At 48.5% G+C, this 12,901-nt stretch overlaps 1 non-coding gene across 1 annotated transcript; it reads right to left on the bottom strand.

Moving 5' to 3' along the window:
* Window positions 1-12,163: 12,163 nt before the first annotated feature.
* Window positions 12,164-12,269, bottom strand: LOC143653472 (U6 spliceosomal RNA). The gene has a single exon (XR_013161309.1). It is a non-coding gene; the product is annotated as a U6 spliceosomal RNA (small nuclear RNA).
* Between the last annotated feature and the right edge of the window lie 632 nt (window positions 12,270-12,901).

Below are 12,901 nucleotides of genomic sequence, written 5' to 3'. Positions count from 1 at the left end.
AGAAGCGGAGCAGCTGGTCGCCCTGGAGGGGACACCGTGGAGGAGCCTGGTTCCAGCCGGGCCCTGGCGTGGCATTTGGTGCCCTACACCACGTCTGCCTTGTAGGCGCGGCTGCCGGGATTGGAGTCACTGCCCCTCACCTCTCTGGGCTCCTGCGGCTGCATCTGGAAAACGCCTTCTAGTCCTTCCAAATCTGCTTCAAGAGCCACCTCCTCGGGGAAGCCCCCAGTCCCGGCGGCTGGTTGCGCCTTGTCCAGGCTGCTCGCGGAGCAGTTATTGGAAACTTTGTTTTTAAGGCCCGGCACACCGCCTGTAACTCTTCCCTCTGAGGCAAGTTCTTCGGAGCATCTCTGTTTGCACAGTGGCCGACCGTGCCGCGCGCCGCAGGTATTCAGTAGGCGCCGGATGAGCAAAAGAGGATGAAAGGCAAATAAGACATTAAAATCTGTTACGTGCGGATCAAGCATCAACGCTCAATTTGGAAATACAGAACAGAAAAAAAGTTGTTAAAGGGCAACTCGGGATTCAGGCAGCAAATTCTGAGAGGGGAAACTCTTTAGGACAAACAGGTCAAGTTCTTGAAAAATAAATTGTAAGGAGGAGGAAAACAGAAGTGGAGGAGGAGGAAGCATTTAACAGAGGCTTAAAAAAAAATCCTGATTTAAAAAAATTAAAATTTGATATTTATGAGATGATTGGAAATTTGAACGCTGGCTGGGTATCTGATGACTGTAAGCATTGCCTGGTACTTGTCAGCGGCGTGCCCACGGCCCGGTGCTTACGGTGAGAAGCCAGCCGTCCTTCTATTTGGAGCCGGGCATGGAAATGCTGGCAGATCTGGAATTTGCTCCACATCATCTGGGAGGGAGGCAGGGGTTGAGAGCATGGGTGGGGCTGGCTGTGGGGTTTGGGGGTACCAGGGAGGTGTACCCAGAGAGTTGTTACACAAGTAGTTTTTACAGTTGCTTAAAGTCCACAGTATAAGGTTTTTAAAAATCTTAAATGCTTATCATTTGCATATTGTGCTACAAGAGCAACTATTTTAATAAAAGACAAAATGATTATTCCTCACTTCATTGTTAAAAAATGTTTGAGTTTAGTGCATTTATATTTGTGATTCCATTATGTATCTGCGCTACAATATTTTCCAAAGAAACATCTTCATTTTTAAAAAATGTAAGTAAACTGGAAAACAGTTTTTGTAGTTAGAAATTCACTTTCTTAACCACATCAACTGCTTTTCAAAGTGATATGCCACAAAACCCATCAGCGAGCAAGCTATCATATTTTAATGACCAGTACCAGACAGTTCTTAGCTGCAAAATAAATGTGGAAAAATGGTTCCCAGCAAAATCATGACATTGGCAATAAGTAGATTTTGAAGTTTGTTCTTCTCTTCCACAGGATCTAAAGTTCTGTAAGTGAAACCAGCAGTTTATCGGGCTGGTTAAACAACCCGTGGTGGTGCTGACACAGCCTGTGCTTTAAAAAAGAAAAAACAAAAAACCTCATCGAATCCATTTGCAGATATTGATTACTTAGAAAGAACATTTTATCATTTGTATCTTCAATTCAACATTGCCTTTAATGTTCTTTTTAAATTATAAAATGTCTTCTAAAACTTAAAGATTCTGTGCCAAAACTTGTATTATCTTTTGTCAGACTTGCCCAGGGTAATCGGGGCCGGTACTTCCGCGCCCCTGCCCCGCCTCCCGCCTGCTCCAGACTTTCCTTGGCAGGGAAAAGTAGAGCAGCTGGAGGTCAGGACTGGTGGTTACTGGTAAGTGTGTGTGTTTTGTTAACATAGAAATGTTATACGTAAACCAAACGTGTGTTTTGTTAACTTAGCGATGTTAAATGTAAAAGCTCAGTTTTAAGTTAAATAAAAATATGTTTCAGGGAGTATTTGTTTGGAAAAGTAGAAAATTAAAATTAAAGACATTTCTCAGCTCTACATACAGCTGGAGTTTTTGTGTCTGCGTGTCACTGTGTAACTGGGGAGTCGCGCGGCTGGGGGCAGGCTGGGGGCAGGCTGGTCACGGTGTGTGCTGGGAACCCCGGCTCAGGGCGCAGCAGGGACCTTCTGCGAAGGCTCCCTCTGTTTCTCGCCCGGCGAAAGGAGCCCAGAAGAGCAGATGGCGGCCTGTCACTCACACAGCGTCGGGGAAGATGTCTCCCATGGTGGCTGTAAACGCTCCAGGTCGGGCGTGGAGGCTGGCAGCTCTGCACACCCCACTTGGCGCTGGAAAAGAGATGATCTGTTCTGAGTGTGGTTTTACCCACCTGGGAGAGGGGCCTGCTGCTGAGGATTCCTGCCTTGCTTAGCGATGGGGCTACTTGCTTGGTTGCAGGTTTAAGGTCTGGTCGGGTTTTTACATTAGACTCTTCCCAGGTTGAAGGGCACACAGTGGAAAAGAAGGTGGGACAGCAAAAGGCTGGAGGATGGCCACTTAGCATGTGCCGGTGACTTCCCCAGAGAAGGACCAGAGGCAGGTGAGGTTGGCTGATGCCATTTAACGGTGTCTGGGCCTTCCCTAAGAGGTGAGAACCGGCCTTAATTGAGGGGCTTCTATGTGCCAGCTGCTGTGCTAAGTGCTTTCCAGGCTTTGCTTCATTTATTCCTCCCAATCTACCATCGAGAAGAGAGTTATTATTTTCACTTTGCGGATGAGAAAAGTAAGGCTCAGAGGGGGTAAGGAAATTACCTGAAGCCACACAGCTTGTAAGTGGTAGAGCAGGGAGCTAAACGTTGGTTCCGTGCCAGGTGCTGTTTCCTCTTAGACCTCACTGGTTTATTCCATTCTTGGATTGTGAGCCCTTTGAGGGCAGTCTCTCATTTGTTTTGGAAGACTTCAAGGCTCCTTAGCCAAAGTGAGGGCTGAATAACTACTGGTTAGATTTTCTCAGCAAATCCTTCAATGGCAACGTCACACACACACCACACCTCGGACCGGAGCTGAAGTGCCTTTGCCGACGCCTTTCCTGCTTGCGTTAGGGACTGGCCGGGAAGACGGAGTGGATGGCCACTGAAGGAAAATGTCTGTGAGCAAACCTGGAGGTTTAGAGCCACGTGAGGGGAAAGCAGGGAAGAGGAGGACCAAAGCGAGGGGTCAAAGGCTGAGAATTTGAATGTGGAAAACACTTCTTCAGAAAGCCGGCTGGGCTTCCCCACGCAGCGTCTTGTGACCGAGTGAGTGGAGAAGCCAACAACCCGCAGAAGAACACCCCTGGAGCGCTGAGATCAAGTCGAAACACCGGTTGGGAACAGAAGGCAGAATTTTCAGGGATGGAGACATAAGCCAGAGTGTGCTGTGAACAGCCTGCCCAGGGCTGGTGCCGACCTCGGGCACGCGTCCTTGCTGTGCCCTCAGCCCCGGGCAGGGGTCCCCAGCTGGCAGGGAGTTGCCAGCTATCACTGAACCAGGGTCTCCACCACTTCCTGCTCAACCCTGGCCAGGGGCGGCCCTGGAAGCTTAAGGGTTGTGGGACTTAATCCGCATAGAACCAAGTTAGAGGCTGAGGGTCAGTGGCCCTGGCCTTGCCCCTAGAAGGTTCTAGACCAGCTGTCTGCGGAAGTCTCAGTGCACCAGCTCTCCCCGGCCTTAGGTCAGATGTCATTGGTGAGGGAAAGTGGATTTATCTTTGAGGGCACCTGGGGCGGATGTTGGTAAACAATCAGATGCTCCCCAGGGACCGCGTCCTAGGGGGAGGTGGAGGAACCACAGAGGAGGCAGCGAGGTCCAGGGGTGGGGGGTGCCCTGCCCAAGCCCGAGGGCTCACTTGAGTAGAAATTCAGCGTTCAGCTTCCGGGTAAAAAGCCAAAGAATATACCAGCTTTAAGGTGAAAGCTTGCATTTTCAGTGACAAAAAGGCATCTCCAGGGGTGTACTCCCAGCAGGTGGGGCCCCCGGGAGCTTGCCCCACTGTTTCTAGTCCCCGCTCCCGTCTGTCCAGGGTGGGTGGTGCCCCTGGCTAGGACCCCCTGGCCCAGTCTTCCCTGCCCAGCTTGGCTGCTGGGTCCCCTCCAAAGAGGCGCTTCTGTGGGCCCTTTGGGGCAGGAGCTGGGTGCCTGGCTCCGCTTCAGTGTGGGAGCTGCGCGATGAAGACCCAGGAAGGGTGCCGGCCCCCGCTTGGAGGGACACCTTCGTGACCCCTCTCCTCTCTGCTGCGCGGCCACGGAGGGTGGGCAAGTGGGGGGTGGGAGGGTGGGGGAGCATGGCTGCTGCCTGCCCGGGAGCCACTCTCTCGCTTCTGCTGCGAGGGCGCTTTCTCCAGGGCCACCCTTTGTAAGGCCCTTCCGGTTTTGTTTCCTTTCGTCTCAAAGAGCGCCACGAGAGAAGGGCTAAGCGACACGGGCGCCTTGGTCCCTCGGCAGGCTGGCAGCACCTGGCGTCTCCGGCACAGCGCTCCCGATCCAAGTGGATGGGGGTGCCGGAGGGTTCCTCGGTTTAGGAATGAAAGGGGGAGCTGTGGTGCTTACATACAACTGATTACTGGGCCCCCTTCTTGCAGCCGCAGAAAAGCTGCCGGCGGTGCGCTGCGTCTTGACCCCCGGTGCGTTCACTCTGCGAGGAGTCGCCAAGCTGCGCCCGGAGTCTGGCCATGGGTGGGCACGTGCGTCCTTCCTCAGTGCCATTTACAGGAAAGGCGCAGGGCTCGCCCTCACGCCGGTTTTAAAGAGCGTCTTTAAAATCATAAGCAGCTGACATCATCTCTTTATTAATTTTTTTAAAAAAAAATTGCTTTATTTAGGTGGTCTGGAACCAAACTTGCAATATCTCCAAGGTATGTTTGTCCTTCCAATTCTGAAGTTTTTGGCATCTATGTCTGCTTTTTGTAGTTTCTGCTGAAGTTAGTGGTACCCTGATTCCTGATGGATTTATAAGTTTGAATAATGAGCTTATGTTTGGTGGGGCTTTATCTAAATGATTTCTGTGAGGACCGGCTTTATCTTCAGGATTATTTTTTTAAAATTTTTATTAATAAGACCAATTAACATACAATATGAACATTCTTTTTTTCCTCACATTGTTGTATATTCATCATCATGATCTTTTCTTAGAACATTTGCATCAATTCAGAAAAAGAAATAAAAAGAAAACAGAAAAAAATTCATACATACCATACCCCTTACCTCTCCCTTTCATTTATCACTAGCATTTCAATCTAATAAATTTATTTTAACATTTATTCCCCCTATTATTTATTTTTAATCCATATGTTTTACTCATCTGTTCATAAGGTAGATAAAGCAGCATCAGTACAAGGTTTTCACAATCACACAATCACATTGTGAAAGCTATATCATTACACAATCATCTTCAAGAAACATGGCTACTGGAACACAGCTCTACAATTTCAGCTGTACTTCCTTCTAGCCTCTCTAATACACCTTAAACTAAAAAGGGGCTATCTATATAATGCGTAAGAATAACCTCCAGAATAACCTCTTGACTCTGTTTGAAATCTCTCAGCCACTGACCCTTTATTCTGTCTCATTTCTCTCTTCCCACTTTCGCTCAAGAAGTTTCTCTCAATCCCCTGATGCTGAGTCCCAGCTCATTCTAGGATTTCTGTCCCATGTTGACAGGAAGGTCCACAGGCCTGGGAGTCATGTCCCACGTAGACACGGGGAGAGCAGTGAGTTTGCTTATTGTGTTGACTGAGAGAGAGAGGCCACATCTGAGCAACAAAAGAGGTTATTTTGGGCGTGACTCTTTAGGCCTAATTTTAAGTAGGTTTAGCATATCCTTTGCAGAGATATGTTTCATAGGGGCAAACCCCAAGATTGAGGGCTCAGCCTATTGCTTTAGTTGTCCCCACTGCTTGTGAGAATATCAAGAATTCTCTACTTGGGGAAGTTGAATTCTCCCCCTTTCTCACCATTCCCCCAAGCAGGCTTTGCAAATACTTTTTTATTCACTGTTCAAATCCTTCTGGAATTTATCGAGGCATCACTCTGGACAAACCTGAAAAATCTCATGCCCTACTCAAGGTTCCATGTACTTATGATGTTCAATTAAGCTGTCCACCTAGGTTATATTAAGAAATGCACTAGTCAAAATATAAATTTTGTACCAAATAAACATTTTTTGCTTTAGTCTCACACATAAGTTAAAGTTTTAAATAATTAATTACCATCTATTTTCAACACCCTACATTATTGACATTCCTTTGTTCTTCCTCATGCAAAACGCTTTCAAATTTGTACATTTAGTCACTATCATTATACACACTAGGCATTCCTGGATTATACCATCTCAGTCTTTACAGGATTTTTTAAGAAAAATATTATCAAACAAAAAGAAAGGTCATTTTTCACATTAAAACTTTTTTCCATTAAAAATAAATTTAGTGAAGGAAGAAGAGAAGAAAAAGAGAAATAGGGAGAGAAAGAGAAAGAAAGAAGAAGAGAAGAAAGGAGAGGGGAGAGGGGGGAGGGTAACGCGGGCAGGAGAGGAACCCCCCCCCCATCCCCACATCTCCATCCACACTGCACAAGAACAGACTATCAGAGGAAGTTGCGTTGACTTTCTGTCTCGGATCTGATCACTTCTTGGCCTATTATTCAGAGCAACTCACCCGGCTTGCCTGAGCCTTGACATTATATTCACTGGAGTCATAATATCGAGATTGTACGCTATCGCTCTGTGCTGGTTTGAAAGGAAGTATGCCCCCTAAGAAAAGCCATGTTTTAATATAAATCTCATTTCTTAAAGGTAGAATAATCCCTATTCAATACTGTATATTGAAACTGTAATGAGATCATCTCCCTGGTTGATGTGATTTAGTTAAGAATGGTTGTTAAACTGGATTAGGGGATGACATGTCTCCACCCATTTGAGTGGGTCTTGATTGGTTTATTGGAGTCCTATAAAAGAGGAAACATTTTGGAGATTCAGAGAGATTCAGAGAGAGCAGAGAATGCTGCAGCACCACGAAGCGGATTGTCCATTGGAGATGAAGAAGGAAAACGCCTCCCAGGGAGCTTCATGAAACCAGAAGCCAGGAGAGTAAGCTAGCAGATGACGCCGTAGTCACCATGTGCTCTTCCAGCCGAGAGAGAGAAGCCCTGACTGTGTTCGCCATGTGCCGTCTCATTTGAGAGAGAAACCGTGAACTTCATAGGCCTTCTTGAACCAAGGTATCTTTCCCTGGATGCCTTTGATTGGACTTTTCAATAGACTTGTTTTAATTGGGACATTTTCTCGGCCTTAGAACTGTAAACTAGCAACTTATTAAATTCCCCTTTTAAAAAGCCATTCCATTTCTGGTATATTGCATTCTGGCAGCTAGCAAACTAGAACACTCTCCTTTTGTGTCTGGCTTAGTTCCTGAGGATTATGCCCTCAAGCTCCATTCACGTTGTCATATACCTCAGGACCTTATCAACCCCGTACTGAAGCATAATGTCCATCATGTGTGCATTGTGTTTATCCACCCAGGTAACATCTATTTTAAAGGGGGGTCTTTAAAATCATAAGCTACTGACATTGTCTCTTTACCAGTAGAGGTGATTAAAATTCTGAAACCTTGTAGTATTTATAATATACAAAGCACCCTGGTGCTTTATGTGTTTATTAGAAGTGATGACTCTCAAAAATATTGGGTAAAATAATGTTTGCTTAATTAGAAAGAAGCCCATCTGTTAACGTTTTTGTGAGAAGCTTTTAGGGAGACGCTCACGCAGGTCATTTGATCTGCAACTGCTTTTACCTTGGTGTCTGCTTCCTCAGAGCAAAACTGACTGCCAATTCATTAGGAAACAATGAATCGGCCAATTGTCAAAGGCAGGTAGCGGAGAATGTCAAATCCCTTAGTTAGCTAATAAAATAAAACAGGGGATATTGAGAACTTGCTGTCATCATGGTGAAATTAAAATGCACAACTTTATAGAGCCACGAGAAAGCTGCAGTCAGAAGTGCCTCCTGCCACTCTGTGCTGAGGGAAACAAATTTCGACTTTCAACGCCTTGACATCATATTTAACATTTGGTGTGTCATATTTAATGTGTGTCACAGTGTTTGGCGTGGCACAGCTGTCCCCGGGAGGAGTGAGCAGGGGGGCGCCGGGCCAGAGTAGTGCTGCAGGCTCAGCCTCTGCGGGGGTCTGCGGCAGGATATAACCCATGTGGTGAGTGCTCAGTGAGCAATGGCCCAAGTGCAAGGGCAATTTAAAAACCACAGTCAGCCCCCAAATCCAACCCATTGGAGTGCTCCTTCCCCGCCAACTTGAATGAGGACCAGGGGTTCAGGAACCAAATTACTTCCTCCTAGTTCCTACACTTACCTCCCCTCCTTGGATATTTTGTGGAGTAGAGAAGTCAGCTTAAATCCCAAGGCCCCAAGCCACGTTTTTGAAAGGGGTCCTCCTTGAGCCCAGCATTTCCAGAAGGAGCCCGGGCATGCTCCATCTTCTGTGCGGCTAGCGGGGGAAGGAAGCAGGCTTCTGGCTGGGGCAAGAGGCTGTCAACCTTGGCTCCCCCTGGAGAGCTTTCCAAAATCTGATGTCTGGGTCTCACCCTGCAGACCCTGGCTGACCTGGTTAGGGATTCCCGCCCCAGGGCGTGTCTAAGGGCTTGCGGGGTGGACAGCCTGGCCTGGTCAGCCCAGGAGGAGTGCATGAGCAGAGGGTGCCCCTGGGTTCCCATGGTGTTCCCCGACAGAGCAAACTGGTTTAAGGAACAGTCATGGACAGAGAAGCCAAGTGAATGAGACGGCAAAGCCGGGGGATGGGGTGGGGTGGGGGGCAAGCATGTCGGGTCACAGCGTCTCAGCTGAAGGCCTCGGGCTCAGTGTCTTCTCCTGTGACATAGAGGGTTTGGGGTAAATGATCTCTTGGGTCCTTCCTGTGCTCTGGTTCTAGGGAATCAGCAGACTAAACTCTTGACTGCCCGCTGGTGGGTTATCCACAGAAAATCTTTAACCCGAAGCCGGGCTTCTGGATGTGGGGCTGAATGTATGTCAAGCCTATTTTTGGTCCAAGTGGAACACAAGGAGGAAGAAGAAATTGTGTGTGTGCACGTGTGTGTGTGTGTGTGCGTGAAAACCACTGAGAGTAAATGAAGTGCTGTGGGCGGATTAGCTGCTGCTGGGATTATCCGCCCACCGCCCCCTCCACCCGCGCTGCGGGCTCGGCCTGAGGGCGCCGAAGGACGCACGTGGCCAAGGAGCCCAGGGAGTTGGTGGCCTCAGTGCTGTCCCAGCCCCGGCCCCGCCCACCCCAGACGGCGCCCAGTTCCCGGAGCGGGAGGAGAAGGCGCGGGCCCCAGAGGGGCGTCCAGTCCCTGCCGTCGGGCCTCGGCGCCGGGCAGCGCGGGGCCACCAGGGAGGGCTGGGAGGGGGGCCGCGGCCCACGCTGCTCTCCACGGGGAGGAAATGGCCTCCAGGGCCAACGCGGCCCCTCCTCCTCACCCTGAGGGGACGGGGGTCCCCACACTGTGTGTCAGGGGCCTGCGAGGAGAGCCCTCCCCCCACCCCAGCGCCCGTCCCAGCGCCGTCCTCGGGGTCTGGGTGGCCGAGGCGGCAGGGGCACCACGGGCAGGGCGCGCCTGTCCCCGCCCCGGGAGGGACCGGCCCCGACGGGTGTCGGCGCGGGGACAAGGGGCTCCCAAGGGCGTCCCCTTCTGCCGTGGCCTGGGGGGACCCGGGCCCGAGGGCGGTGTCCCTCTCCTGCTGGGCCCCTTGGGGGCGGCCCCCTCGCTCTGGGAAGTGACCCCAGGACGGCGGCGGCCTCCCTCCCTCCCGGGCCGGCTCAGCGCAGGGCGGGCGCGCTCGGCCCCGCCGCCTTCCCCGAGATCCTAACGCGTCTTTTCAAGTAGGCGCCCCCCCCCCCCCCCCCAGCGACCCGAAGGGAGCCCCCCGCCTCCCGGGGCCGCCTGCTCTCAGCGCCCCCCCAGGCAGTGCGCGCTGATGTGGGGTTGGGACACGCGGGAAACCCCTCCAGGTAAACCACTGGCCTGGTTTCCCTCGCTGTCCGCGTCTAGAGATTAATTTGATTAGCTTGTCCTAATGCCTTTCCTCCAGAGAAGTCGTTCTTTAGCCTTTAAGAAACACATTGATTTTAAAATAATAACATAACTTTATGAAAGAGCATGAGTCTAAAATCGTTCCATAGTTCAGTGCATTCCACAGACTTCCTAGGGTATAAAATGCCAAATCAATGTTCTCTTTATCTGTCCACAAGTTACTTTATAACTTTAGCTATTGCCCTAAGAATACTCGCTGAAAAATATGGAGCCCTATTAAACTTTACTAGTGATGGAAAGAATGCAAACTGAAATGACATGACAGGCGTCTTTGCCATCAAATAGTCCGAGTGAGGAGACTGATTGGTGCTGTGACATCTAGGTCTGGGGCAAAATTCCCCTGATTCTGGAGGAAAAGCTTTAGACACAAGGCAGACCATTCTAACTTATAGTAATAAAAAATGTTGAAAGAAATCCAGCTGTCTGATGAGGAGGGAAGGGCTGCCTGAGTGACCATTTTGCATTTAAAAATAGCTCTAATGAAGAACATTTAACATGATTCTGACATACAGCTAAGGGAAAAAGCAGGATACAATGCGCCATATGAATTACCACAGCAACTGTCTTTCAAAATTTTTACTGTGAAATATAACATATATACAAAAAAACTGTAAATATCAAAGCACACCACAATTAGTTATAGATCAGATTTCAGAGTTTGGTATGGGTCACAGTTCCACAATTTTAGTTTTTCCCTTCTAGCTGCTCTAAGACACTGGAGACTAAAAGAAATATTGACACAATGTTTCAGCGGTCATATTCATTTGTTAAATCCTGTCTTCTTTGTTGTAACTCCTCCTTCTGCTTTGATCTTCCTCCCAATTTTTAAGAGTATTTGGAGTATGCCCATTCTAACTTTTTCATATTGGCTGTTGATGACACGAGATGGGGGGTGGAACTAGTTGATGTTCTGGAGAGGCTGGGTCCTCTGGGTTTCAGGATTTATCTGGACTAGGAACCCATCTGGAGGTTGTAGGTTTCTGGAAAGTAATCATAGTGCATGGAACCTTTGTAGAATCTCAGATAGAGCCCTGGGTGTTCTTTAGGACTTGCAGGAATTATTTTGGTTGGGGTTTGGCAAACTACGGCAATTGACATTATCTAACAGAAGCTTGCATAGCAGTAGCCTCCAGAATAGCCTCCCGACTCTATTTGGACTCTCTCAACCACTGATACTTTATTTGTTATAATTCTTTTCCCCCTCTTGGTCAGGAAGGCATCATTGATCCCATAGTGTTAGGACCAGGCTCATCCCTGGGAGTCATATCCTGTGTTGGCAGGGAGACGTTCACCCCTGGATGTCATGTCCTATGTAGGGGGCAGGGCACTGATTTCACTTGCAGAGTCGGGCTTAGAGAGAGTGAGGCCACATCTGAGCAACAAAAGAGTTCCTCCAGAAGTAACTCTTAGGCATAACTACAGGTAGGCTAAGCATCTCTGCTACAAAAATAAGCTTCACCACTAGGGGTTTCCCCAGTGGTAAAGCTTAATACTTCTATATTTTTTTCTTCTGTCCCTCAAGGGACTTTGTGAATACTGTTTAATTAGCTGCCCAACATACTCTGGGATGTATCTCAGTATTGCATTAAGCTGTACAGCTCTTATTCCCATTCTGAGCTCCATATGTTTGGGTTGTTTAAATGAACTATCCAGATTGGTTGAGTTAGATTATGTACTACAGAAAATTTAGGTTTTGGACAAAATAAACCTCTCTTCCTTTGGTCTCATAGAGTAGGTAAAGTTCTAAAATATAGACTATATCCTCTTTACCCCTGTATTCGATTTATTTTAGTCCTGACCCAATCAGCTTTGTTCTCATCCCTAATGGGAGCCTCATCTCTTTGTCAGTTTCTTTAACAGTTGTTGCATGCAGCAATGCTGACTTTCAGAGCTGCAGAACTCCAGCTGTGAGTCTTAGGGGTCACACAGGTGCCCAAAGTTCCAGGGAAATCCCAGGTTATACATATATAGCCTGGCCTCACAAAGTTTCAAAATAACAATTACAGCTCCAGACTAAATGTGACTGCTCTAAGAGCTTACAATCTAGGCCCCAATTTTCTTATAAGTATTTTCTAAGAGAGACCATACAATATTTGCTCTTTTGTTTCTGGGTTATTTTGCATTGTATAATGTCACCTCGAAATGGAATGCTTCACTAATTTGTGTGTCACCCTTGAGCAGGGACCATGCTAATATTTTCTGTCTTATTCCAATTTTAGTACGTGTGCTGCCAAGCGAGCACGGAAATTGTTTTTTTACACAGCCTACAGGTAAAATGTGTTTCTGGACAGGCCCTTTGCCCTCCTCCCTCCACTGTAATGCCAAGCCCTGGGGCCCAGGGCCCTTCCCGGCTGGGTCCCTGGCTCAGGTGCTCACTGTCCACTCGCCCTGCTTATGGCCACCAGCCTTTTGCCTGCTGCTGCCCCCTTCACACCTGGGCACGTGCTTCTCCTCTTGCCCAGGGATGCTTCTCTCTTCCCACTTCACTTTGTTCCCATCCTCCTTGATGTTCCCATCCTCCTTGACAAGCTTTCTGAGGCATAGGATTTCGATCATTTCAGGTCTTGTAGTTTGCTCTTATTTTTCATGGCTCCCCCTTCAGGGCAGCATGCATATATCCTACAAGATTAAAGCTCTGAGAAGGCGTGTGATCCTTTTACAGAGAATCCCTGAGATGTGTTTCAGGAATAAACCAAAGCACTGGGCCCCGCCTTCCTTGCTGCAGGCTCCAGGGAACATTGCAATCAGGCCTTTGTGATTGGCCAAGTGTGGAATAAAGTTAAGACAAATCTTAACTCGAGTTGTACAGTAAGCTAAGCGCTGTGGTTTGGAGTGGGTTGGGAGCTGTTGCCCAGTAGTGGCAGAGTCAGCTGT

This window comes from Tamandua tetradactyla, chromosome 1 (genome assembly GCF_023851605.1).
Source record: "Tamandua tetradactyla isolate mTamTet1 chromosome 1, mTamTet1.pri, whole genome shotgun sequence".
Taxonomy (NCBI): Eukaryota; Metazoa; Chordata; class Mammalia; order Pilosa; family Myrmecophagidae; genus Tamandua; species Tamandua tetradactyla.
Note: the sequence above shows the minus strand (reverse complement) of the source record. Positions and strands in the feature narration are given on the sequence as shown.